Here is a 26,372-nt window from a genome sequence, read left to right as displayed (position 1 = left end):
CTGCTATAGTACCCCCCCCCTTTTTTTTGGTAAGAGGAATCTAAATATGGTACTTCCATCCTTGTAACAACACAAGATTACCTCGTTTGATGAAAATATAAGCAGGAGACAAGATTTTTGATACTCACTTAATCCTAACGGATTTGCTGACTACTCTTTAAAGCCCTAACCTAGGAGCATTCCATTGAGGGGACTGTGAGAGCAAAGACACAGATACACGAATGCAATCAGTGGATCGGAAGGTCTGCGGACTGGCTGACTTTGTTGAAAGAGAAGGTTGACTCAGGTGCGGAGTGGGATATAAAGCTGGAGTGCTAGTTTGGGGCCATGTTGTCAAAGAGTAGATACTACTCATCTTGTTAGTTTCTTGAAAGAAGTCGTCTCTCATTGTACCAGTTTTCTCAGTAATGATACCTAGAGTACTGTACTCTGTATGTTTCTGTGATTCTTGCATCTGCAAGAGACCCTGGAGTAGAGAAACTCAACAATGTTTGGTCTTAAGTTTGCCATCTAAGGCCCTAGGTGCAATGCTTACACTTGCATAAATTATTTTCTTCCTAGCTTCCTGTTTCTGAGAGGCAATCTATCTAGATTATTGTTTTTACAGGAAAAAATATTTATGCAAACATTAAACTGACTTTTTTTCATTCCCAGAAGTCATATTGCTGTGTGGCTTGGCACTTATTAAATCAATGGGCTTCATCATTTCACAGGAGGTTGGAACAGAGAAGTCATTTCTTGGCCTTCAGTGGTAAAGCATATTTTTAAAAACTCACAGTGAGACTGTAGTATTGAAATCCAGGCTTTGTTGAGAGGGGGAAAATGTTGTTTAAATTTGCCAAAATTCCTTTTATAAATCAAATGCTAAGCCTAGGGAATCTGGGTCACTGAATTTTATTATAAGCCATAGTGTAGAGGACTGATATATGCTTTAAGGGCCATTTCTACCTTGGAGGAACAGGGAAAACCCTTCATATTTCTGAGAAGAGGTGGCTGGGAGGAGAAAGAAGAAATACACATCATTAGACATGAATATCCCAGCAGTCTGGCCCCCCTTGAGGTTGTACTTTGTTGGATTCTGTGGTGGAAACATGTTCCAGAACAGTGGGTTTATCCTAGCATATATTTCAGAGCCTCCCCACAGTTGGCATGACACTACGTCTAACGTGGTGCCAGACAGGAGTTTAGAAATGGCTGAGGGAGGTGTCTAGGGGGCTGAGCTTTAGATATCACCCCATTTCTTCATATTCTACCATATGCCTTATCCTTGGCAGAGATGGGAAAGGAAAGAAGTAGTGGACAGAAGAGCCCGAGCATCAGAAAGAAGGCGTTGCATGTGTGACCTTACAGCTAAGGCTGTGACCTCAGCAGAGGGTGCCCATGTGGCATTTGAAGGAACAGGTGAGGAGAAACATACTTCAATGGATGCTACTACTGTCACATGGGTGACAGACCAAACAAGTGGCAGCACATCAGAGACCAGCAAGGATCCAGGGGATGGCACATGACCCTAACGACACTTCTTTTCTGGTATGTGGTCACACACAGGTGTACCTTTATGTCCAGATGCCAGCTTGAGCAGGAAAGAGGGCAGGACAATACTGAGAGGAAGACCAAATTTTGAACTCTCTAGGATGGAGGCATTTTTAGATAGCAAATAAATAGAGGATCGAGAAAGTTTATTTCTACTCAGAGTGTGGTTATTTTGAACCCTCTACAACAGCATTCTTAACCCCACAGAGAACTTCTTGGAAGACTTCTGGAGGAGTAAATGTATGTTTAGTCTTAAATAATAGAGAAAAATTAGCCACTCCTAATGGCTGACCTAAGGATATGATAGAATCATAACATCTCATGGTTAAGGGAGATCTTTTAGTTTAACCATGTAGTTAACCTGTACCAGTGAAAAAGTGAGCGTACTAATCAATGTGCAGCCAGCAGCATGCCGTGATGCACCATGATGACTGGAATCCTTGTTGTCCAACCCAGTACCCAGTGAATATGGATTTCAAATGAAAATAGATGTTACTTGAGCACATTTGGTTTTTGTGAGGCATGGTGCATTCTGTGAATGCTCAATAAATATTGAGTAGAAGAGGGTAACTTGTAAGAGACCTTAGAGGTCATGTATTTTAATGTTTCTCTGGATCATCTGCATTGGAATCCCCTTGAATGTGTTCAAATGCAGATTCTTTGGCCCTACCCTTTATCTACTGAATCACAAATCACTAGGGATGGGCTTGGGGTCTGCAGTTTATATAGCAGATTTGCTTTATGCCCCTCACGCCACTGATCTATCCAACCCCTCATTTAGCAGATGAGGAAACTGAGGTGAAAAGCAAATGGGTTGGTCTGGATCATTCCACCTGTTAGTGAAAGAGCCAAGATTGTTATCTAATAATGCTTGTTGACAGTTCATTCATGCAAGGAGTCAGTTTCTATACACAGTATGATGAAAGAGGAGGGAGAGACGGTGGGGATCGTTGCATGAGATACACCAGGCTGGTTGATCTTGGCTTGTAGTCACATGATGTCCTTTCTCTCCCACACTCCACCGCCATGACTCTCCTAAAGCTGTTGTTCATATGGTCATCGTTCGTGTGGATCTGACTAGGTCAGTAAACTCTGTTAGCTAGGAGTTACAGTCTCAGTCCAGTGATATAAGATTTTCGATGATTGGCACATTCCAGTGATGAGGTTCCAGAAGAACGGACTTCTTATCCAAACCCATATACAACTCTGCTTTGTACTGGGAAGGTGATTGCCTGCATTATATGGGAGGTACAGGTGGACCCAGACCCAAGACCAGTCATCCACTGGAGGTTGAGAAAGGAGGTTAGGCTTTCAGCCCAGAGATGATTTCTTTTCAAAGGCACAGCTGCTGTGAACCATTTGCTGTCATCAGAGGCCCCAATGGTTCAATCCTTCTTCTTCTTCTTTTTTTTAATATTTTATTTATTTGTCAGAGAGAGAAAGAACAAGCAGGGGGAATGGCAGGCAGAGGGAGAAGCAGGCTCCCCGCTGAGAAACGAGCCCCATGTGGGGCTCAGTCCCAGGACCCTGGGATCATGACCTGAGCCGAAGGCAGACGCTTAACCAACTGAGCCACCCAGGCATCCCTAGTTCCATTCTTCTGTTGTCCTAAATACAATGCAGATTTTTGTCTTTATGTCTCCAGCAGATATTCAGTCTTGCCTAATTCCTCTTCTCTGTGGAATGCTTGCTCATTTCTAGAGTTGTTCTACAACCTGCTTTTGCCTACCTGTTTATATGTTTATGTGCATTTTTATGTTATCATTGTCATTGAACAAATGAGACTTTTAAGGGACAGTCATAAAGTAACTGAAAAAAATTTTTTTCTCTTACAACTACTGCAGCAAACCTACTTCAGGGACTGGCTCTTTTCTGTCCCCTGATGAAATCACACATCAGAAAATAAAATAGCCTTTCATTTCCAGAGTAGTGTCAATTCTGCCACCTGGATGTCTGTCCAGTCAAAACTTCAAAGTTTATTGAAAGTTATATTCTCCCCTCTTCCAGCTTTGGCCTGGCAGGGCCCAAGAGGAGAAGGTGAGCAGGATGTGATTGGCTCCCTTACTCTGCAAGGTCTTCTCTGCCCTCCTCCCCAACTCTCGAACAAGAGGGAAGGAAGAGAGGCCAGGACTGGCATTAATCTGTGGTAGACATTTAAAGTTTACTTTGTCCTGGGACATTTTCCTGGGTTCTTTGAGATCATCCATTGCTGGGAATCTCTCACCAACCTTTTCCTCCATATGGGCACATGCTTTTGTTAATCATTATGGCTTCCTTCCCCTACGCCCTAGGTATCTTGTGTGCGTCTCCATCCTTGAGTGCACCATCTTCCCAAAACACAGCCCATTTTTCCTTTAGCCACCTGTTGGCGCCAAGCCTCAGCCACATAGTTAACTCGTCGATTTCTCTGGTGCTAGTTGTGTGCTAGCTTGGTGTCGGAGATCACACTGAAGCTTCGACTTGTGGTCTACTTTCAGCCCCCTCACTAGACTTGGAGAAATGAAACACAGCAACAGCAGACAGCAGAAAGCAACACTGATCACTCTCCCAACTGGGGTTGCAGAAGGCACAGGGTGTGGGAAGGGTTGAGACTTAGCGCTGTGGCAAATCTCTCTAAAGAAATGTTTTTCTCTAATTGCTCTTCTCCAGGTATTTAATTTCAATCATTTTATAGCCTTCTTTTGAAAAAGGCAAAACTGGATTTGAACCACATCCATTACAATTCTTGCAGAGGTAGTCTTGTGTATCATTTTGGAATCTGAGAACAGTTTCCAGCTATCATCCTAGAGCTCAGACTCAGCCGAGACTGAGTCCCATTTTATCTTCCTGTGGTGTTCAGTTGGCAACAGATCTGTGCAACTGGGGTGTAGGGTGGTGAAGACATAACCTCTGAGGGTTTATCCTCCTGCTTCCTTATGTTTGGGACCTTCTCCTCCCCTCTTCCACCTCTTAAGTGCCTCTTCCTGTGAAGTCAACTGCACAGCGCCTATTTTGTACCATTATTCATTCTTTGATTCTGTGACTCTCCCCAGTTTGATATTTCCTTGGTTGATATCTCCCCACCCTTAGACCTGAGGATTTTTAGGTTTTGTTCCTACTGACTATTCAATTCAAGGCTCCTATTAAAAGGTAAGAGTTATAGTTTTTATTTATGTATTTTTAATTAAAAAAATTTTTTTAAAGATTTTATTTATTTGACAGAGAGAGCACAAGTAGGCAGAGGGAGAAGGAGAAGCAGGCTCTCCGCTGAGCAAGGAGCCGGATGAGGGACTCGATCCCAGGACCCCGGGATCATGACCCGAGCCGAAGGCAGACACTTAACCGACTGAGCCACCCAGGTGCCCCGAGTTACAGTTTTCAGAAAGGAACATTAGGGAAGTTTTTCCAATACCCTGGGCTCTTGGTCCCCTAAGTACTTGCCCTGCAGTCCTTCCACAGAGTCTTGTTCGCTTCAAGGAAACTCTGCCTGCTTGTAGGCACAGAGAGACCCTGTTGTTTGTTGCCTACAGAAGTGTGGTATCAAGCATTAAAAGGGATCATGCTGTGAACTCTATTTGCCAGTGTATTTCAAGCTTGCATGTACGTATTTTTTTCCACTTCTTTACTTGCAGTCAAAGAACGAACAAAAGCAAACTTTAAAAAATGACTTTGGAAAAAAATTAAAAATAAAAAATGACTTTGGTAAAATAACACAAAGCAAGCATGGCCATTTTTTTTCAGACTAAGATTTTTTTTTTTTTGAAGTATTTTATTTACTGTTGAAAAGAAACTAATAGAAATAGATTAAAATAACGTAGATGCAGAGCTAGGAAGATATTAAAATCAACAGACTGCATTATATTGTTATCAGTGATTTATTTGGCCACATGACAAACGTTATAAATGTTTCAACTTTCCTCTAGACCCTAAAAGGAATGTTTCTTCACATTAGACTAATATACTTAGGAAAATAATTTGAATTTAAGAAGCTAAATATTTAGAACAATTTTGATTAGACTGTATATTAAAGAGGGCTTATATATTCATCATTAGTAATTCCCAATCTAATATTGCCAATGAGGAAACTCAGAGCTGCCATCTAGAATTCTAAAATATCACTCGCTGATAAATGTGCAACATAAGCACCATAGCTCAACAAAATGAAGTGCAATTTTCTCTTCAGTCAGAGAAAAGAGCAAGTTCAAGATTAGTTATGCATTAAACAGTCCATTTGGGGAGGCTAATTAGAGAGAGAAGACCTTGAAATAGAAGTCATCAGAAAAAGCTAGCAGATGAGTATTTTGGAGACTTAATTTGTCCTTTGTCACAGACAAGAACACCTGTGAAAAGTGCAAGCTGCCTTCATCCAAACTCTGGTTATGAGGTTCAGAAGGTTTTCTAATCCTAGAGAGGAAAAAAAAGCCAAAACAAAACAGTAATAGTTCAGGAGACTCTCTTTAGGGGTACTAGAGCCTTTTGAGTTCAGGTTTCCAAATCGGTACAATAGGCATGCAAATTAAATGCCCCCAAAAGACATGAGCACAGAATTTGGATTGTTCTCTTTTCCCCAGGACTTTACAAGGAAGGACTGAGAATGAAGAGGGCATATAGTGTTAGGACAGTCACATTTTTCAACAGGAAATCCAACATGTTAAAAAAAGTATCTGAATTCTAAGCCATTTAAATGCACTCGGATCAGTGTAATTCTCACTCCCACCGTATAACAATGCTCCAAAGCTGCCCCAGTTTAATATCACATATTATTTTTTTGTAGTACATTAATCAAGAACAAGAAAGAAGTAATTCTTGTATAAGTTGGAATCACGTCAGTATCATTAATGTGCGAATTTCCCAGAATAATTAGATGATATTTTTAAACAAATTTGTGTTGGATGATCACTATCTAGAAGGTTTCTCAGTATTTTCACATAAAAGGGCAAGGAAAAAAAAATGTTTTGGAGAACGGTAAGAGTGTTGATTGTTCATTATGAGGGGTGTCTACCAGAATTAGAGAGCTCTCCCATGAAATATGTCCGAGCAGACTGTCCTAGGCCTGTCTTTTCTAAAGAATGGACAAAAATGCCTTCAAGAAAAGACCAGAATCATAAATTAAGAGCTTTTTTTTTCTTAGACGCTATTTTCTGAAGAGTTTGGCAGCCCAGCCCTGAAGCGAGATAGGCCAGAAGTCCAACTCTTAAACTTTATCAGTGTCAAAAACTCTCAGATGATCTATTAAAATCTAAGGTCATGTATTTTCTCTTTAGAAAAACTATTTTTATTGTAAAAATAAACTAGTTTTGTTCTTCCTGTGCAAGTAGCGAGGCTAAGGAAGGTCACTTGTGGTGATTACATAATGAGGCTTCGTGCATGGCTGACCTTGCCCACTCCTCTGAACCCAGGGGCGGCAGCGCTTAAAGGCCGGAGAGTTGCTTCTGGGTCGAACAGGTCAGTGCTCTTCCGCCTCTCCTCAATCTTCCTCACCTTTGTAGGGGATGTAGCTAGTCCCAAGAGGCAAAACAGCCCATTGACCTGAGTAGATTACTGCGCGTATATGCTTTTTGAAAAAAAGCTCCAAATCTCCTCAGTCTATGATCTCACCCACGTGAATCACCTCATTCATATTTAATTCGCGCAACCAGAGAAAATATTCAAACTATTTAATGACAATAAGGCACTTTTACGGGTAATTCCAATGGCACCTCGGAATAGTGTTGGAGCAGGGCCCTGGAGGCCCCTCTGCCTTTAGTTGGAAGATTACGGAGAAGGTAAGTAGAAACCATGGGGACACTGGAGGGCCGAGGGCAGCCGTTATTTGCCAACTGGTACTGAAGAATTTCAATATTTTAATAATCAATACAGCCGTACCAGTATGTGCCGTCTGGATAGAAGCCCTGCTCACAGCACTGTGAGGTGGAAATTATAATCGCTCCTTCAGTTGAGGAAACGGAGACCCAGAAGGTTAGGTATTTTTGTCGTGGTCACTCAGCTAGAGGGAGACAGGGAGGGGGGAAACCTGGAGGGCAGCCTGGCTGGTAAGACTCTACGTGGCCTCTCCGTGAGCCAGGCCAGCATTTGTCATCAGCTCCTTAGTGTCAAGTCTGGTGTTAAACCAAGCTTAGATACGTCCTCCGAGGCTTCCTCGTTCTGTGAAGTTGGCCTGGCCGGAAAAGGCTGCAAGGAGACCAGGGAACTGAGCGTCTACAGAGAATGTCCCACCCCTACCTCCAGCAGCTGCAGGAGCCCATGGCTGTATTCAGGCTGTGCAAGACCCCACAGTGGCTGTGTTCCCGAATAAGAGATGGGAGTTTGAGGGGCCATCTTTTCTGAGGTTGCTTTGGGAACAGGAGGCTTAAATACAGTCCTCTTAGATATACTTTTTTCCTCCTCCGCTTTTCTCTCTGAAGATCAGGGAAGCGTATGAAGGAAATGAATGTTCTTTTTTCTTTTTAAAATTTCTTGAAATTAAAAAAAAAAAATTGGTATTGCCTGTAAAATTCACATATACTCATTGTAGACAATTGAGAAAAAATGGAAGGCAGTTTTAAAAAATACTTATGCTCAAAAAAAATTACTTATGCTCCTATTGCCTGCTATTTTATTTATTTACATACAAAGTCTTGGAATCATACTTAGCATTTTAAAGTTGTTTTTAAAATTATTAATTTTTGGGCGCCTGGGTGGCTCAGTTGGTTAAGCGACTGCCTTCAGCTCAGGTCATGATCCTGGAGTCCCTGGATCGAGTCCCGCATCGGGCTCCCTGCTCGGCAGGGGGTCTGCTTCTCCCTCTGACCCTCCCCCCTCTCATGTGCTCTCTCTCATTCTCTCTCTCAAATAAATAAATAAAATCTTTAAAAAAATAAAATAAAATTATTAATTTTTTAGGGGTGCCTGGGTGGCTCAGTCGGTTAAGCGGCTGCCTTTGACTCAGGGCCTGATCCCAGAGTGCTGGGATTGAGTCCCGCATCGGGCTCCCTGCTCAGTGGGGAGTCTGCTTCTCCCTCTCCCTCTGCCTGCCGTTCTGCCTACTTGTGCTCTCTCTCACTCTATCAAATAAATAAATAAATAAATAAAATCTTAAAAAAAATTAAAATTATTAATTCTTTAAAGCTATTTTTGAAGTAGTTTTATGAACCCTTCCCCCATTTTATTACATTATCTTTGAAATTTATTTGATTACTCCTTTATTGTCAGACATTGAGGATATATGCAGTGTTTCACCGTTCTGCATGAGACTCCATCTAAATCCTGATAACACGACTCTCTGACTCACCACAGACTATTTCCTTAGGGAAAATCCTAAAAACTGAGTTGACCTGAGTAGATTACTGCACGTATATGCTTCTTGAAAAAAAGCATTGAGAGATTGTCCTTAAGGGCCCTTTATGATTTTTGTTTTTCTAGTTTCTTACAGACCTTGGCCCACGGTTATAATCATGATAGTGCTTATCTTAAGTTTTTCCTTTAACTTCTTTATGTTAAAGAAGTTATGTATTGAACTAGCATATTTCATATCAAATAATAGCATTCAGTATATTGTTTACCAATTGAGAGTTGGTTTTTTGGTTTTTTTTTGTATAGAAATGTGTTCCATTTTTTTTTTTTTTTTTTTTTTTTTTTTTTTTTTAAATTTTATTTTATTATTATTATTTTTAAAGATTTTATTTATTTATTCATGAGAGACAGAGAGAGAGAGAGAGGCAGAGGGAGAAGCAGGCTCCCAAGGAGCAGGGAGCCTGATGCGGGACTCGATCCCAGGACCCTGGGATCATGACCCGAGCCGAAGGCAGACGCTTAACCATCTGAGCCACCCAGGCGCCCCGAAATGTGTTCCATTTTATGACCAATTCTACTACCCTTTTCTATTTTAATTCTTACATTGGTTAATTCTTTAAAAGACATTCCAAACATCCCATCCAGATCTGATAAAGATTACATATTTTTCTTCTCATTTGTTTGAGGCTAATTTTTAACATTTGACTCTAAGCCATTAGAAGTTTTATTTGATTAAGGTAATTTTTTTTCTTCAAAATAATGCTGTAGTTACTCCAGCACTGTTTATTGAATATTCATTCTTTCCCCCATAAGATATGATACTACTTTCCTCTTACACTAAATCATTACATATACAAACACGAAATATTATATATACAAACCAAGTATTGGTTTCGTGGCAATCTGTTTTGTCCTATCGATGTACCTATATTTCCTTGAAGCAATACATACCACTTTGTTTATTGAAACAAGAGTCATAGGATTACCTTAAAAGAATTACTGTCTATGCTTGAATTTTCATTTTTAAAAACCATTATTTATTTTAAAGAACTAAAAAAATTATGAAGAGATATATGTACATAATTTATTTATGCACCTTCATTACCAAAGGCTTTCAAATATTTTAGACAAATGTAATATAGCACAATAGAATGAAAAAATTTAAAAATAAGGTAAATTCAGGAGTCAGGTACAGTACTCTAACAGTGATACGCGCTTTGCTCCACCCCACCCCCAATCCCCCACCCCCCACCAGGACCTTTCCAAACACCGTCTGTAAACTGCTTCAGTGCTTGTTTTCCTAACCTTTGTGACTGGCATAGTGCTTGGAACAGTAGAGGGCTCGAAAATTATAAAAAAAAAAAAGAAAAGAAAAGAAAGAAGGAAGGAAAAGGGAGGGAAAGGAGAGAGGGGAAGGAGAGGACTTTGAAATCAACACTGGTTGAAGTTAGCACTGACTTATTTTATACTTTTGATGCTATTGTGAATGAAATTGTTTTTCCTGATCTCTTTTCCAGGTAGTTTGTTATTATCATATAGAAAGGCAACTGATTTTTGTATATTGATTTTTGTATGCTGCAACTTTACTGTATTTGTTTATTAGTTTTAATATTTTTTTGTGTGATGTCTTCAGGATTTCTTATATATAAGATCATGCCGTTCGCAAACAGGGACACTTTTACTTTTTTCTTTCTGATTTGCGTGCTTTTATTTCTCTTTCCTGCCTAATTTCTCTGTCTAGGACTTCCAGGACTGTGTGGAATAGAAGTGGCAAGAGCGGGCCTCTTTGCATTGTTCTTGGTATTAGTGGAAAAGCTTTCTGGTTTTCACCTTTGAGTATGATGTTAGCTATGGGTTTTTCATGTATGGCTTTTATTTTTTATTTTTTTTTTTTTTAAAGATTTTATTTATTTATTTGAGAGAGAGAATGAGAGACAGAGAGCATGAGAGGGAGGAGGGTCAGAGGGAGAAGCAGACTCCCCGCCGAGCAGGGAGCCCGATGCGGGACTCGATCCCGGGACTCCAGGATCATGACCTGAGCCGAAGGCAGTCGCTTAACCAACTGAGCCACCCAGGCGCCCGTCATGTATGGCTTTTATTATGTTGAGGTACATTTCTTCTATACCTAGTTTATTGAGCATTTCTATCATGAAACGGAGTTGGATTTTATCAAACACCTTTTCTGCATCTATTGAGATGATCATGTGATTTTTATCCCTCATCCTGTTAATGAAGTATGTCACATTAATTGATTTTCATATGCTGAAACATCTTTGCATCCCAGGGATAAATACCACTTGGTCATGGTGTATGATCCCTTTAATATGCTGTTGAATTTGGTTTGCTAGGATTTTATAGAGGATTTTTGTATCTATGTTCATCAGGGATGTTGGCTTGTAGTTCTCTTTTCTTGAGGTGTCTTTGTCTTTGTCTGGCTACTGTATTTTCAGTTCAGTTATCTTCAGCAACCTGATTGTTATTTGATACTTAAAAAACATCTTTTCTGTTTGTTGACATTTTCACTTTGTACATGCATTGTTCTCCTGACCTCAGGAACCATCATTATCATGGTTATTTTGAATTCTCTATTAGGTAAATCATATATCTCATCTGATTATGATCAGTTTCTGGAGATTTATCTTGTTCCTTTTGTGGGGGGGGGAACAGAGGGGAGAACATATTTCCCTGTCTCTTTATTTTCCTTGACTCTCTATGTTGGTGTCTGTGCATTTTATAAAATAGCCACTTGTCCCAGTCTTCATGGACTGTAAAGGAGAAGACCCTCAGGGGCGCCTGGGTGGCTCAGTCAGTTAAGCGTCTGCCTTCTGCTCAGGTCATGGTCCTGGAGTCCCAGGATCGAGCCGGCATCAGGCTCCCTGCTCAGCGGGGAGTCTGCTTCTCCCTCTCCGTCTCCCCCCTCCCCCTGCTCATGCTCTCTCTCTCTCTCAAATACATAAATAAAATATAAACAAAAAAAGAAGAAGAAGAAGGCACTCAGCGATATGTCCAGTCAGAGATTCTGGAGCCCTCTCAAAGCTTAGTGCTTATCCAACCTGTTTTCTTTGTTCTTAGCAGCCCCCAGGCATCCAGTGTGTGCCGGGTCCTGTCAGTACTCGGAGGCAGACGAGACCGGAGCCAATTCCTCAGGCAGCCCCCAGAAAAGTTGGATTGTTGAACACTCCGTCCAGCTCTTTCCCTCCCCCAAAGAGAAGCTGGGATCTGAGTGGTTTTGCCTGTTTGTTCTGGGTTGGCAGGCGCGGCTGTGGTGACTAGTTGTGTGCTAGATCGCATCGCCGTCTTTGTTCTCTGTAGCCCCCAGGGGCTAGTGTAGGTCGGGCCCCAGCGGTGCTCCGAGACAGGCGAGACTGAAGCCAGTTCCTCAGGCAGCACTAGGAAAAGTTGGGACGTTAGATGGGCGATTGGACTCTCTCCCTCCTCAGGGAGCTGCTGGGGTTTAGGGCCTGCTCACTGTGCGCTGAGCCTGAGGGGAGAGCCGTGGTGCGTGCCCGCCCGCACACCCGTGCAAACTACCACTTTGTTCTCTGTAATCCCAGGGGACTAGCAACTCCCTGCGAGGGGCAAGATACAAGCCAGACCCTTGGGTGGCACTCAGCAGAGTTGGGACACTGGATGTGTGTTCCAACTCTTTCACTCCTTAGGGAGAAAGTGGGCGCTGGGAGTTCCTTCCTCATCATACGGCTCTGGGCTCTGACCCAGGAGTGGGGATTCTGGCGAGAGAGTGTTCTCTGTTTTCCAACTGGCTCTGATGTGGGTGGATTGGCACTTGTCCGGGGCGCGGGAACTTTTCCCCGGGGTTCTGGGCTTCTCATGAAGGGCATTGAGCCACGTGCTTTTGTGAATCGTTGTGGCTGTGGAAGGTGGAGTGTCGGGGGCTTCCTATTCCACCACCTTTGTGATGTCAGGGGAGCCCCAGCCTGTCCTTCTAACTTGTCCCTGGAACCATCCAGGGTCCCAAATTCTGTTCCCACCACTCAGCGCAGTAGGAATGGGATTTTAAGCTCTTCGCTCACTGTCCCCAATCCCAGCCCTGACAGTACACCGTATATGCTCATAGTAAATGGCACCAGATGATTTTTATTGTCAAAGTGATGGAATTTTAGGGACAGAATCATTTCCAGTTAATAGTGTGACATTAGTAGTTGATAGATTTAGCTTCAGCCTCAGAAGCTAAGTCCAGCTCACTCAAACTGCCTTCAGCAATGCTGTAACTTAGCTCAAAAGGACCGTTTGGGAAGCAGAGCTGCCAGCCACTTGCTCACTGCTCCTAAGATAAGGGAGGCCCATTCCCTTCGCTTATTCTCTGCCCATAATGTGCTCACAGCATCTGTCAGGACTCATTGCTTACAAAAGAAAAGGACTTACCTTAAATCAACTTACACATGAAATGAAACTCAAAGCAACTAACTCATGCAACTCGTGCAACTAAAATGTCTAAAGAAAGTTGTCTCAGGGCTCAAACCAAACCCTGTCACCGAGCCTCAGTTTCTCTCTTTTTCTCTCTCTTCACCTCTCAGCTCCGTTCTTGTGTGTTGGCATTAATCTTAGGTAGGTCCTTCCCACAGGTCTTTAGCAGTTCTTGCTCTATAGCCTACCAACATGTTAACCCCAGAAGAGAACTTCCCTTTTCATTTTATTTTCCTCTCTCCTAATAGCTTATAGCCCAAGTCCCAGAATCTGAGTGAGACTCAGTGGTCTATCTCAGAATCACTCACTCTATCCAGGGGGTTGAAACGCTCTCATTGTCCATTCCTGGAAATTTAGGGTTGGGATCAGCCCTGGCCCAACTACATGGATTGAGTGTGGACAAGGGTGGTTCCCTAAAGGGAAATAGAGTCATGGAGTTAAAATAGGAAAGAGTGGATGTTGGGCAGATGTAATGGTTAATTTTATGTCAACTTGACTGGGTCTCAGGGTGCCCAGATATTTGGTCAAATTATTTTGGGTATTTCTGTGAGGGTGTTTTGGCATGAGATTAACATTTAAATTAGTAGATTGAATAAAGCAAACTGCTCTCCCTAATGTTGGTAGGCATCACCCAATCAGTTGCAGGTCTGAATTTAAAAAGGCTGACCTCCCCCCAAGTGAAAGAGCATGCCCTTTATCCCAATACATTTGACCTAGGACATTGGCTTTTCCTTGTCTTCAGACTCAAATTGAAACGTCACCTCTTTTTGGGTCTTGAGCCTGCTGGCCTTTGGATTGGAACTTACACCATTGATTCTCCCTTCAGACTCAGACTGGAACTATCCCATAGGCTCTCCTAGGTCTCCAGCTTGTAGACTCACCCTGCAGATCCTGGGACTAGACAACCTCCATAATAATATGAGCCAATTCCTTGTAATAAGTATCTTTTAAAAATATGTATTTTATTTATTTATTTGAGAGAAAGAAAGAGAGAGAGAGCATGAGCAGGGGGAGGGGGAGGGACAGAGGAAGAGGGAGAAGCAGACGAAGACAAAGATGCAGGGCTTGATCCCAGGACCCTGAGATCATGACCTGAGCCAAATGCAGCTGCTTAACCGACTGAGCCACCCAGGCACCCCATAATAAATATCTTTATATTTGTAGATATATCCAACCGGTTCTGTGTCTTTGAGGAACCCTGATTAATAAAGCAGGCAAAACAGTAGAAACTCTCTATACCCTTCATTTCCTCTCTAAACCCCTCTGGTTGTTTTTGTTGTTGTTGTTGTTGTTGGGTGTGTGTGTATGTGTGTGTGAGTGTGTGTGTGTGTGTATTTTTTAAGGCCCATGTTTTGCCTGCATCCTCTCCTTCCTGTCCCTGAAATACGTGGGTGGCCTAGTCCAGAGCTCATCCTTAACCTCTCCTTTAAAGTCCTCCTTTGTTTTATTCTTGAAGAACTAGGTGTCACCTACTTCATAGTTTCACAGGGCACTGGAGTTCCTCACATCTGCTCATTCTGTTTCCACATAGACTTCTCTAGCTTCCCTACCTTTAAGGAAGAAAGCACACTTTCTTTTTTTGTGCACCTACTATGTACAAAACACTGTGTTAAAATGTTTTATGTAACATGGATAGGAAATACTTGCTTCTTTCTCACCAACAAGGCAAGAGTCAGGTAATCATGGTTTCCTCCTCCCCTCTGCTAACCTAGCTTTCTTATTCATCTCTGGTCAGGCGGTTCATGATATTTTTAAAAGTTCTACTTTGTCCCCAGCCCTGCTGTTAGGGTAGTAATTAGGTTCTATGACCAGCTGCAATAAAGCAGAGAGACGTCTAGAAAGAGCAGTGGAATTAGCTTGAGTAGCAAGTTACTGGTAAGCACTGTGAGAGTTGGTCCCTCAGGGTGGTTAGAGCCTGCTGAAGGAGGGTCAAGACCAGAGATGGTGTGTTGTGCCTGAATGGGGAGTGACGTCAATTACAAATGTACCAGTAAGACCCACCCCCAAAATGTCTGGTTTACCTTGTAGCAGCCAGTCTGGCATGCTGTAAATGATGACAAGGCCCAGGATCAGATCGGGTGCCACCATTGTCCCAATGTGAGATCATGGGGAGGCCACTTCATTTTTCGGGCTTTGCTTTTCCCTCTGTGACTTGAAGATAATGAGTCTTCAAGGCTGACTTCATGGTTGTGATAGCTCAGTTCAGTCCCTCAGAATCCCATGCTTAGAATGGCCCCATACTTGGGTTAGTGCTCTGCTGTCACTGTCTTGAAATTCTTAATGACATTTGAATAAGGGGTCCAGCATTTTCATTTTGCACTGGGCCCTGCAAATTATGCAGCTGGTCTTGTAGGCCAGGTCAGTGGTCACATAGTATCCCTAGGCTTCTTCTATGGACTGAGGAACCCAAAACCCTATTAGTTTGGAAAAAAATAGGTTAACTGTTAACAAAGCTAAGTAGGTCTCTGTGTTGGAGGACATCTCAAAGTCTTTAGCATGTTAATGTGCTTTGTCATTTTCCAGGAAGGGGATATGAAAGTCATTTTCGAAACTTATTTGACCACAAAGCCTCTCCACTTTTTTTTAAAGAGGCATCTCACGTAACAACTATTACACATCCTGGGGAATATTGACCTCTGTGTTTGCTTAGGGGGCTGTTATCTCTAGCAACCTTGACTTTTTTGATTTTTATGAGTCATGTGTGGAGGGTGGAGGTGGGGGGTAGGAAATAAAGCTGGAACCAAGGAGTGAGGATAATGCTATTTCATGCCCCACGACTCTGTTGCAAGGAAGAGTTATGCTGTTCTAGTCTCCCTGAAGCCCAAGTAGACCCACCATTTTTCTCCTCTGAATCTTTGCTTATGTTGTTCTGTCTGCTTAAATGCCCCGCTCCACCTTCATCTAGTAAATTCTTGTTGTTTCTTTTTCCGAAATACATCTCAAATTTATCTACCTTTATATCTCCCAGCTTCACCCTTATATAAAATACATTGTCACAAGTGGACTAATGCTATTGTCTCCTAGCTCAACTCCCGGCTCCAGCACATCCTCCACATGGGACTCTGACTTGACTTCTCTTTTCAAAATGCCAGTTGGCCTCATGCCACTGCCCAGCTTAACACCCTTCAGAGATCCTGCTATAATTAGGAGAAAATCCAGATGCTCTCCCATGGTCAAATGCCTGACAAGACCTGAACCTCACCTACATCTTCAGCCTCTTCTCCAGCTGGCCTGCCCATTGCTCCCATTCTCCATCAGAGTGACCTTTTGAGTCTTCCTTGATAACCCCCAATTCTTTTTCTTTTTAGGAATCTTTTTCTTACTGCTCACCGTATCAAATGCTAACTCCTTATCTATGTTGTCTTTCCTGACTTTTTCCAATCAGAAGCAAGTCTCTTTTGTCTAAATTCCTGTACCTCTTTAGTGTACTCCTTTATAGCTCTCACCTCTGCTTCTTAGTATTATTTGTGGGTTTACTGTATCTTCCTAGTTCCTCAAGTTCTTAGAGCAGTATCTCACAGATCTTTTTATACCCCAGCTATGCCTGGCACGAAATAGGTGCTCCATAAATTCTGACTGAATTGTTTTGAATAATTGAAAGAGCTTTCAATAAAATAAGCAATGAAAAAAATGTTAGAGAGGTTTATTTAAAAATAAAACCACAATAAGCACTGGACTCCTTGCCAAAAACGGGCATGCTTCCCGGACGTTTTAGAGGTCTTGGAGGATGGCCTAAACACCGATCTCCACTGATCCAAATCAACTTCATTAAACACTCCCTGGGCCTGGGAGATGAATGGCATGGGAACCAAGTCCTGACAGGTAAGGAGAAGAGATCTCCTGCCTCCAGGTGTTCCTGGCCTCAATTAATGGCCCTGCCACAGAAACTTTCAAGGAGGAAACTGCCATGGTCATGGAGGACCGAATGGTGCCCTTTTCCGGATCTTTCGGAAGTTCCCTCCACCTTGGGAGGAAGCCTGCATATGTGTGCATGGGTGTGATTGCAATGAAGACTTAGGGAAATGGGAAGGTGTCCGTTCTGGCCAGAACACTCAAATGTGAGTGATCATTACCACTCTGAGTTCATTTTGTTTTATCTGTAAAAGTAACAATACATAACTCACAGGGTTTGGGAGTATTAATTAGGACAATATATTTCTTAACTTTATATACTTATAATAGTGGTAAATACATGTTAAATTCCTTCCTTTCTCCCCTTCCATTCCAGCTGAGAGCTCTACCTATGACCTCCAGGGTGGACTGCTTCAGGGTACATAGCTAGAATTTGTGGAAAGGGGAAGAATATATATATATCTATATATACATATATAGATATAGATATAGATGTGTATGTATGTGTGTGTGTGTGCATATGGCTCATGTATATATGTTATATAAAGGGAAGTTTCTATTTGCTATGCATTTTGATATAGTAAGTGAGCAACAAAATGATGTGCAATTAGCATCTGTTGCTTTTACACCGACAAGAGAATGTGTTTGGACTTTTGATCTCAAAGTGGATAGAAATGAGTTGCTAGACTAATATTAGTCTGTAGGAAGAAAATTTCTACAACTGTAAAGGGGCAAACAAAAGTAAAATTTTCTTACTCAAGCCAGGAATAAGAACGCATTTAATCTGAGGCAGATTGATGAGCAGCGTAGAAAAATCAGAATTTCTTGTTTAAAGTTTGCTCAATAGCCAGAGTGAGGAATTTCCACTGGTAGATACAGAAACATTTTCTGGTCAGTCTCCAATATCTATTAAATGAGCATGGGAAATGAGTACCTGTATTAGTTTGCTAGAGCTGCTATAACAAAGTACTGCAAACTGGGTGGCTTAAACAATAGACATTTATTGTCTCATAGTTCTGGATGCTAGAAGTCAGAAATCAAGATGTCAGCAGGATTGGTTCCTTCTGAGGACTGTAGAGGAGGGATCTGTTCCAGGCTTTTTCCCTTGGCTTGTTGATAGCTGTCTTCTCCCTGTACCTTCACATCATCCTCTGTATGTATCTGTCTCCATGTTGCTCCTTTTTATAAGGACACCAGTCATAGTGGATTAGGACCCACACTAATGTCCTCATTTTAACTTGATTACCTCTATCAGGACCCTATCTCCAATTTGGTCACATTCTGAGGAACTGGGGATTAGGACTTTAACATAGGAATTTGAGGTAAGGGGAGGGGATGCATTTCAATTGACTTTCATAACAATTTTAAACTTGAAAATCTCTGTTAAGATGCTATGCTCCTAGCTCAGCAAATGAGCAGCCAAGTCATAAGACGGTCATTTTTTGGCCTCTGATGACCAGTTCTGGACAGAGGTATGGAAAACAGATTACTTGGAGACAGAACACTTCCAGGAAGAACTCACTGAAGGTCAAGGACGTACTTAAAACAGTTAGCATGATGTGATGTGACAGGCTCACGTATGGACCAACTGATGCAAAAGCATGGAAGACCACTGAGGCATGCATCTCCTGGAGGATTATCCCCACAACAACCTTACTTCAGTTTTTGGGAAATGATGCTTCTGGCACCTGCTCTGTGTGTCTGGCATAAGCTAATCTCTACCTGAAGCATTTCCTCCATTGTTTCATTATAAATGGGCAAGAGATCTAAAAAGAAAACCAAAATTACAGTAAACAAACAAACATAAAACCCTCAGAAGATCATATATGTACAGGAATAATAGATGGAATTTGAGACAAATAATAGATGCAATTTGAATGACAGCTGTCGTTGAAAATAGCTCTTTAAAGTTTTGTTTAATTGACTTTTAAATGGCATGTGAACTGGATAAGCATTGTGGGATTTTTTTTTTTGCATTTCTTTTATAATTATAAGATGTGGAAAATAAAATGCATATTTGTTTTGTCGTTAATGTTGTTGAAAAGGACACAGTGTCACAGAAGGAGATTCTTCCGGAGAAATTGTCATGTGACCTGACATTCAATACTCTAACAGCAAACAAGCAAAGCAATAGGGAACTAATGTAACAAGTTCCAGAACGTTAATATTTCAGAGCAACCTCCCCAACTATTTGTTTCCTCCCTCCTCCATCCCACTAACACTGTGGCACAGTGGCATAGGGCCATTTATTAGATGAGGCCATTTATAAGATGAAACAATGACGTTTCTTCGGAGTGGAGACCCATTCAGTCACTGAGGGAAGGCACAGGCCAGTAATGGGAAGAGCATGCGTCCTGCAAGCATTATTAAAGATGGCCGGGCGTCGACACAGCAGAATGTCAAGATGTCTTTGGTGAAGGGTTTTAGCCTTCTTTTAGCAACGAACAGATCACCTCATGTAAAGACAGGACAGAACCCTCTGAAATCTTCCCTGGAGCTTAACCAATGGATTTGAACATGCTTATAAAAATGACTGCATAAATATTTTTCTTTGCCCATTTCAGCGCATGCTAATCAGAAAGGCTCTTTGAAAACAATATTTTTATCTGTACCTCAAATTCATCCATACCCATTAGCTGCTCAATTAGGCGAAACAAACTTTTAGTTGCATGCCAGGGGCTTAATTTAATTTGCCTGGGATAAGCAGTTGGCTATAACTGTGAAACCCTGTGTTTTTTTAGAAATTAAACCAGAGTAGTGAAGCAAAAACTTAAAATACAGTGTGGAAATTGAAGCGAACCATAGTTCATATTGTGCGGCAATGTGAAGCGATTTAGTAAGCGGTATGCAGGTTTGTTAGTCACGTCCTCCCGACTTGTTCACTGTGCAGTTACTGCTTGTTCTTTCTGTTGTTTTTCGCTCTAGTCCTGTGGATTCTAAAGCAGAACAACTCAAGTGACATCAGTTCATGAAGACAAAAGCAGCTTTTTTTTTTTTAAATTGTGGCTGGGTGGGTGTTTAGTTCAAGCAAGAACAGAGCAAAATAAAAATGGTCTTTATAAATCCTTAGCCTAATGTAATTTTCTTGGATTCAAAATGTAAATTCTATTCAATTACTTTCCAGTCATCATATAATGTACTTAAGCATTTCTAGATGGTGAGACACATTTGGCCTAAGTGCAAAGGGGGAAAAATTTAACTTTGCAGAAAACCGTTCTTTTGTTGATAATCATCAAAACAACATCCACGATACACAATTCTTATAAAATGGAAGTTACAAAGTTGATCCTTCCCGGCAGGTAAAATAAGTATATTTAGGTATGAGGCACCTTCCTAGACAAACGACGGAATCCAGAGCAAAGCCTATTTCCATTGCGGGTCTCTCCCTGTCACACACGTGGTGTGGAAAAGCAAGAAGAACCGCGGACGGGGCATCGGGGCTCAGGCTGTGAGTTCTGCTCTGATACTGGTATTAGCTGCCTGACCGCAGGCAAGTCACCTGACCACGTTTTCTGTCTGTCTCCTGATCCGTGAAAAGGTGAAAGGAATACTATCTGTGGATACCGGCCGCAGGTTGGTCTTCATCAAAGGAGAAAAATATGAGTGTGATAACGTATGTCAGGGGGCAGGAAATAGGGCATGGGGGAACGTAGCTTCAGAGGAATTTGGACGTGAAAAGCAAAAGGGCCGGACTTCGCGGCTAGTGAGGAGGATGCGCAGAAGAAAAGCCTCGGGGAGTGTGAGCCGTGAGGAGCTGCAACGAGAATGGACAAGACACTGCAGGGGTGGGAAGCGCGGAGCTCCTTGAAGGAGATGGGTGGCATCTTCCGCCTTGACTGTCTTTGCAGTGTGCACCTTCCGCAGACTGTCCCCGCTCTACATCGGTGAGAGCGGGGTTTAGGAATCTTCGTGGAGTCAGAGCCAGGGAGGAATACGGGGAACAACTGCATTGTGTTGAGACGGAGTCCCCAGCCAAGCCTGGTGGATGGGAACAGTCCATGCAACCACTGAGAGTGATGAGGTGACAACTGAAGACACAGAGGAAAAAGGAGAGAAAGCCACTGGATGCCAGTCCCCTGAGATTCTCCGTGTGCCGGGTTTATCCAGCAGGGAAAAAGGAATAGAGGGAAGCGATTGGCTGTTGATCGCTCATTTGTAGATTTACTGGCTTAATTGCCAATGAGGGAGAGAGGCTGCTCACAGGTGAGTTGCCAAAGTGAGTAAATGTGAGTTATGTTAAGAAATTAACAAAAGATGAATTTTAGGCAACTTTCTTGAAAACACAGTCTGGCGATAAGATCCACTGGACTGTGAAATAGAATTTCAGCGGGAAGGGGAGGGAGTGCCATCATTTAAGATATTTAAAACAAGACTAGCTAAAGCATCTGCTAGAATCTTATCCAGAAGGGAAAAATCCAGACCTGGCAAGAGATGAGCTAGCTGATGTCTGGGAGCTCTCACACCTCTAGTTCTTGATGTTGAGAAGTTGGGGTCGAATCCCTGAACATTTTCACAAATGCATTTAAGACTGGGAGCTGTGTGACTCATTAGTCATTGTGGTAATCTCTAGGATTCAGTGCCACCTGTGGAATTTCAAGCAGATGTGGCAAAACAGTGAAGACCACCTTTCAGATTCATATCCTCTTCGTCTCTCACTCTGGTTCATCCTTGGAAGAATATAAGCATATTTTTAAAGGGCAAGTTAGGTAGTGGCAGAGATATAAAAGAAAAAAAAAAAGGAAAGAGAAAAAGCTGTTTGAGAAAGAAAGCTTCCAACTTCCTAATTTATATTAAGGAGAGGAAAACTGCCGATGCCAGATTTGAGTACTGTGGGCTATGCCTTGATCTGACCATTATAAGACTGTGCCCAACTCAGAACAATTGTCAACTGCTAATTATGCATTTGAGCATGAGGCCCAGCAAATTGATAATTCCAGACCATCTCCCCTCTGCTGTCTAATATGTTTCTAGCGTGTCCCTTGGCTCTTTGTTAGCAGAATGAACTATATCCTTGATAAGACGGTCATTTGAGAGGAAATGCATCTGGAAGGACTGGCAGAAGAGAAGAGATAGGAGTGGTCCCTTGGTAAGAGTAACGACCATCTGTCAGCTCTGAGTCTCTGGGCTAGGCTAGCTAGGGAAAAGACAGGTGCAGATCAAAGTGGAAAACACTCGTTTTGAATTAATTTGTCAAAAGTTTGCCTTACTTAATTTCCAAAAGATACTAAACCAATGGCTTTGAATTGGCCTCCTGAGAGCAGCACTTCCGTTGTCTACCACTGCACACACGGTGTGTGGAAAAGCAGAAAGAACCAGGGATGGGGCCTCAGAAGCTCAGTGTATGAGTCCTGGCTCTGATATTTATATTAGCTGTTTGATTTCAGACAAGTTGCTTAACCATATTGTCTCAGTTTCCTATTGTGTGAAAGGTGAAAAAAAAATCCCTATCTTTCATAGATAGCCCACAGGGTTGTCTTTATTGAAGGAGGAAAAAAATGGAAGCAGCTCGTATATGTATTCTGAAAGAAAAGCACTTGGAGTAGAAAAATGTGTCCTATCAAAGCCAGGTCTTCTATCTATTTCGGAACTGGAGCTTATCCTCTCTCACTTAAACTCCAATAATTCCTTATTGTCTTAGCCAGTTTGGGATGCTATAGCAAAAATATCATAAACTGGGTGGCTTAAACAGCAGAAATGTATTTCTCAGAGTCTGGAGGGTGGGAAGTTCAAGACCAAGGTGTTGGCAGCTTCAGTTCCTGCTGAGGGCCCGCCTCATGGTTTGTAGATGGACTCCTTCTTGCTGTACCCCCACATGGCAGAGAGAGGTAATTTCTCTCATGTATCTTCTTAAATGGGCACTAATCCCATTCATGAGGGCTCCACCCTCATGACTTAATCACCTCTCAAAGTGCCCACCTCCCAGTACCATCATATTAAGGAATAGGGCTTCAACATGGGACTTTTGGGGAGACACAAACATTCAGTCCATAGCATCTACCATCAATTTTCTCCTCTCTACTAGATGATTCCCACAGGCTTGCACTTATAATATTTCTCATCGTAAAACAAAAACAAACCACATGGACAAAAAACTTCTTTGAACCCAAGTTTCACGTCTTCCTCCACCTACTGCCTACTTACATCGCTGTCTTTGACAACACAACACTCCCAGAGAGTTGTCTGTACTCTGCTTCCACTTGATCAATTTTCAGTCCCTTTTTTAACTCATTCCCTTGGGTTTTGTCCTCACTACTCTTTGAAACCATCATGGCAAAGTCATCAATCACTTCCCTATTACCAAATCTACTGGTCACCTGACAGCCCTCATCTTTTGTGAACTTTCAGCATCATTTGACATACATTTTCACTTCTTGTTTTTGAAACACTCTTCACTTGGCTTCTAGCCATCACAAGTGCCTGATATTCCTTCTATAACCTCAACTACTTCTCAGGCTTCTCTGCTGATTCCACCTTTTCTTTCTGACCACTATTCTGGGGTGCTCTGGGGTTCACGTCCCAGATTTCTGTCTTTATATCTGTAGGTGATTGCATCTAGTTTCATGGCTTTCAATATTATGTGTCTCCTGTCTCCAGCCCCAGCCCTTCCTCTGAGCTCCAAACTCACATCAAGGTGCCTTGCTGGCATCTCCAACGTCTAATACATTTCTCAAACTCAGCATGTCCAAAAAAATCTACTCAGGTATTCAGGTCAAAATTACAGGAGTAGCCTTTTAATCTTTTGCTTCCTTCATTTCCTAGATCATATGCATAAGCAAGTCCTGTCCACTCTTCAGGTTACATCTCAAATCTAGCTACTCCTCAATTTCAAGATGATTATTCTTTTGCTTCACCATCTGCTCTCATTTAGGGCAAAAGCCTCCTAATGGATTGTCTTGCTTCAGTTTGAGACTGCCCCAAATCCAATCTCCATACCACAGTCTCAATGATCTTTTGGAAACCTAAGTCAGATCCTGTCACTTCTCATTCAAAATTCTCTAACACATTACTATCACATCTATGGTAAAATTCAAATTCTTTATCAGGCCAACAAGTCCCATATAATTTGGCTTCTACATACCTCTCTGATCTAATTTCCTACTTCTGTGCCCATTACATAGTCTGTTTAGTCACATGAGCTTTCTTAGTTCCAGGAATATGCCAGGCTTATGTCTTCCACGGGATACTTGCAATTTCTCTTCCCTCTGCCTGAAGGGTTTCTTCCAGATCTTTACAAGAGTTTTCATGTAGAATCTCTCCCTGACCATCCTATCTGAAATAGTCCTTGCCCCCCACTGTCTTACCACAATCCTTCAACCTGATCGTATTTTCTTCAAAGCATCTATTATATCTGAAGTTACACCTTTTTTGTTGTCACTTGCTTTTCTCTGTCTACCCAATAAATGTAAGTTCCTGATTTAGTTTACCATTGGATCTTCAGTACCTAGAATGAACATAGCATACAGTAAGTTCTCTGCTATGGTATGAATGTTTGTGTCCCCTGTCCCCCTGCCGCCCTACCCCCCACCCACCAAATTCATATGTTGAAATCCTATCCCTCCCAAATTATGGTATTAGTAGGTGGTGCCTTTGGGAGGCGATGAGGTCATGAGGGTAAAGCCATCATGAATGGAATTAGTGCTCTTGTTAAAGAGATCCCACAGAGTTCCCTCACCCCTTCTACCATGTGAGGACATAAGGAGAAGGTCCTGGCTATGAGCCAGGAAGAGGACCCTCACCAAAATGTGGCCATGCTCCTTGATCTTGGACTTCCCAGCCCCCAGAGCTATGAGAAAGAAATTTCTGTTGTTAAAAGCTACCCAGCCGGTGGTTTTTGTTATAGCAGCCTGAACAGACTAAGATATGCTCCACAGCCATTTTTTTTGCACTTTGTTAATTCACCACATCTTTTACATTTCTTTAAAAATTATTTTGTTATGTTTGACTTTTGGTACATAAGGAGACTAGGTCTTCTTTATGGAGCCAGAAGATGCCTGCTGTATTGGCTAATTCCAACTTCCAACATGTTATTCTTTATTCCAATAGTTGAGTAGCAGTATTTGTTTAGTGGCTGATTCTTTATAACTCCTGTGTTTTTTCTCTCTAAGGACTTCTAGATATGTCAGTGTACATAGATCACAAGTGGAATTGACCACTTGTATGTTCTTTGGAATTGGCTTTTTGATGAAACTATAAAAAATCTAGGTTCTTCTTCTTTGGTCATCTTCCTGAAACACAGATGTGTCAGTATGGGGATGCAGGTTGAAGCAATTAGACTTTAGAATAGAGGAGAGTGAGCTGACAAAAGAGTAAGCCATGTTGAGGCTCGGTCCCAGCATAGCAAAGAAAGCAGAACTGAGGGCCTGGTGCACAGATGGATATGATAGCTTGAGGCAGAGCAAAGAGGTCTGGTTGCTGGAAGGTGGGAGGCTAGTGAAGGCCAATGGCAGGACAGGAGAGGTGATAACGGGACTGAGCCAAAGGAGCAGATAGCAGTCTGCAGAAAAGAGGACATGGTGGTGAAGGAGAAACAAACTTCCACTGGGGTGTCCCTCAGATATCTCTTTCTGGAGTACTAACCACATGCTTCATTTAACTTAACTGATCATTTATGAAGAGCCTACATCTTCCAAGCTTTGTGATTGGAAGCTAAAAGATCCATTCTGTGTCGTCAAAGTGCTCACACTCTGATGTGTTCTTTGTCCTCGATAAACCTATGTACATAACAAATCTTCATTAAACTAAGGAAATTTGGTTTAATTTCAGAAAGATAAAGATAATGGAAATTGGTTGAGATTAGGGGACAAAAGGAAGGTTACACAGAAGAGAGAAGATTTGAGGAGGTAAGGTGCCTCCTTGAAAATAAAGAATTGTCTTTTTTGGTTTTTCATTATTATTTCAGTATTTATCAAAGGCTTCCTCAGTGTAACTAGTGCTTCACTGTCAATAGGGAAAATTTCCCCTTTTTCTCTTTTGCTCACATCAGCATAGGAGCATGGATGATGAAATAGGAAATCTGAAATCAGTTAGATAGACACATTATTTCCAAGAGTGTCTGAAAAATTTTATACAGGAGAATTTTGAATGTAGGCAAACGTTTAGAAATGCTGTTCTTATCTTCTATGCTCTTCTTCCCCCCCCCCCCCCCAGGACTCCTTGGAGGAGTTTGCATGACATTCTGTTTGACGTAAAATCAGCATGTGTCCCAAGTAAATCAACAACAGCTGTTTTAAATAGCAGATTGTATCCCAAAATATCATTATGAACCAGGGGAAGAATTGCTTGGATGCTTATGTTTTCAGATTACACTGATG

The 26,372-nt window shown here is 41.9% G+C and overlaps 1 long non-coding RNA gene across 1 annotated transcript in view; it reads left to right on the top strand.

The window, feature by feature from the left end:
* The first annotated feature begins 20,812 nt into the window (after positions 1 to 20,812).
* The window catches only part of LOC118555130 (uncharacterized), a 43,885-nt gene continuing 38,325 nt past the window's right edge, over positions 20,813 to 26,372 (top strand). The window contains exon 1 of the long non-coding RNA XR_004926818.2: positions 20,813 to 21,264. This is a non-coding gene — a long non-coding RNA (uncharacterized LOC118555130). The remainder of the gene's footprint in view (positions 21,265 to 26,372) is intronic.

This window comes from Halichoerus grypus, chromosome 2, assembly GCF_964656455.1.
Source record: "Halichoerus grypus chromosome 2, mHalGry1.hap1.1, whole genome shotgun sequence".
NCBI classification, from domain to species: Eukaryota; Metazoa; Chordata; class Mammalia; order Carnivora; family Phocidae; genus Halichoerus; species Halichoerus grypus.
This window is presented reverse-complemented; position numbering and strand designations above follow the sequence as displayed.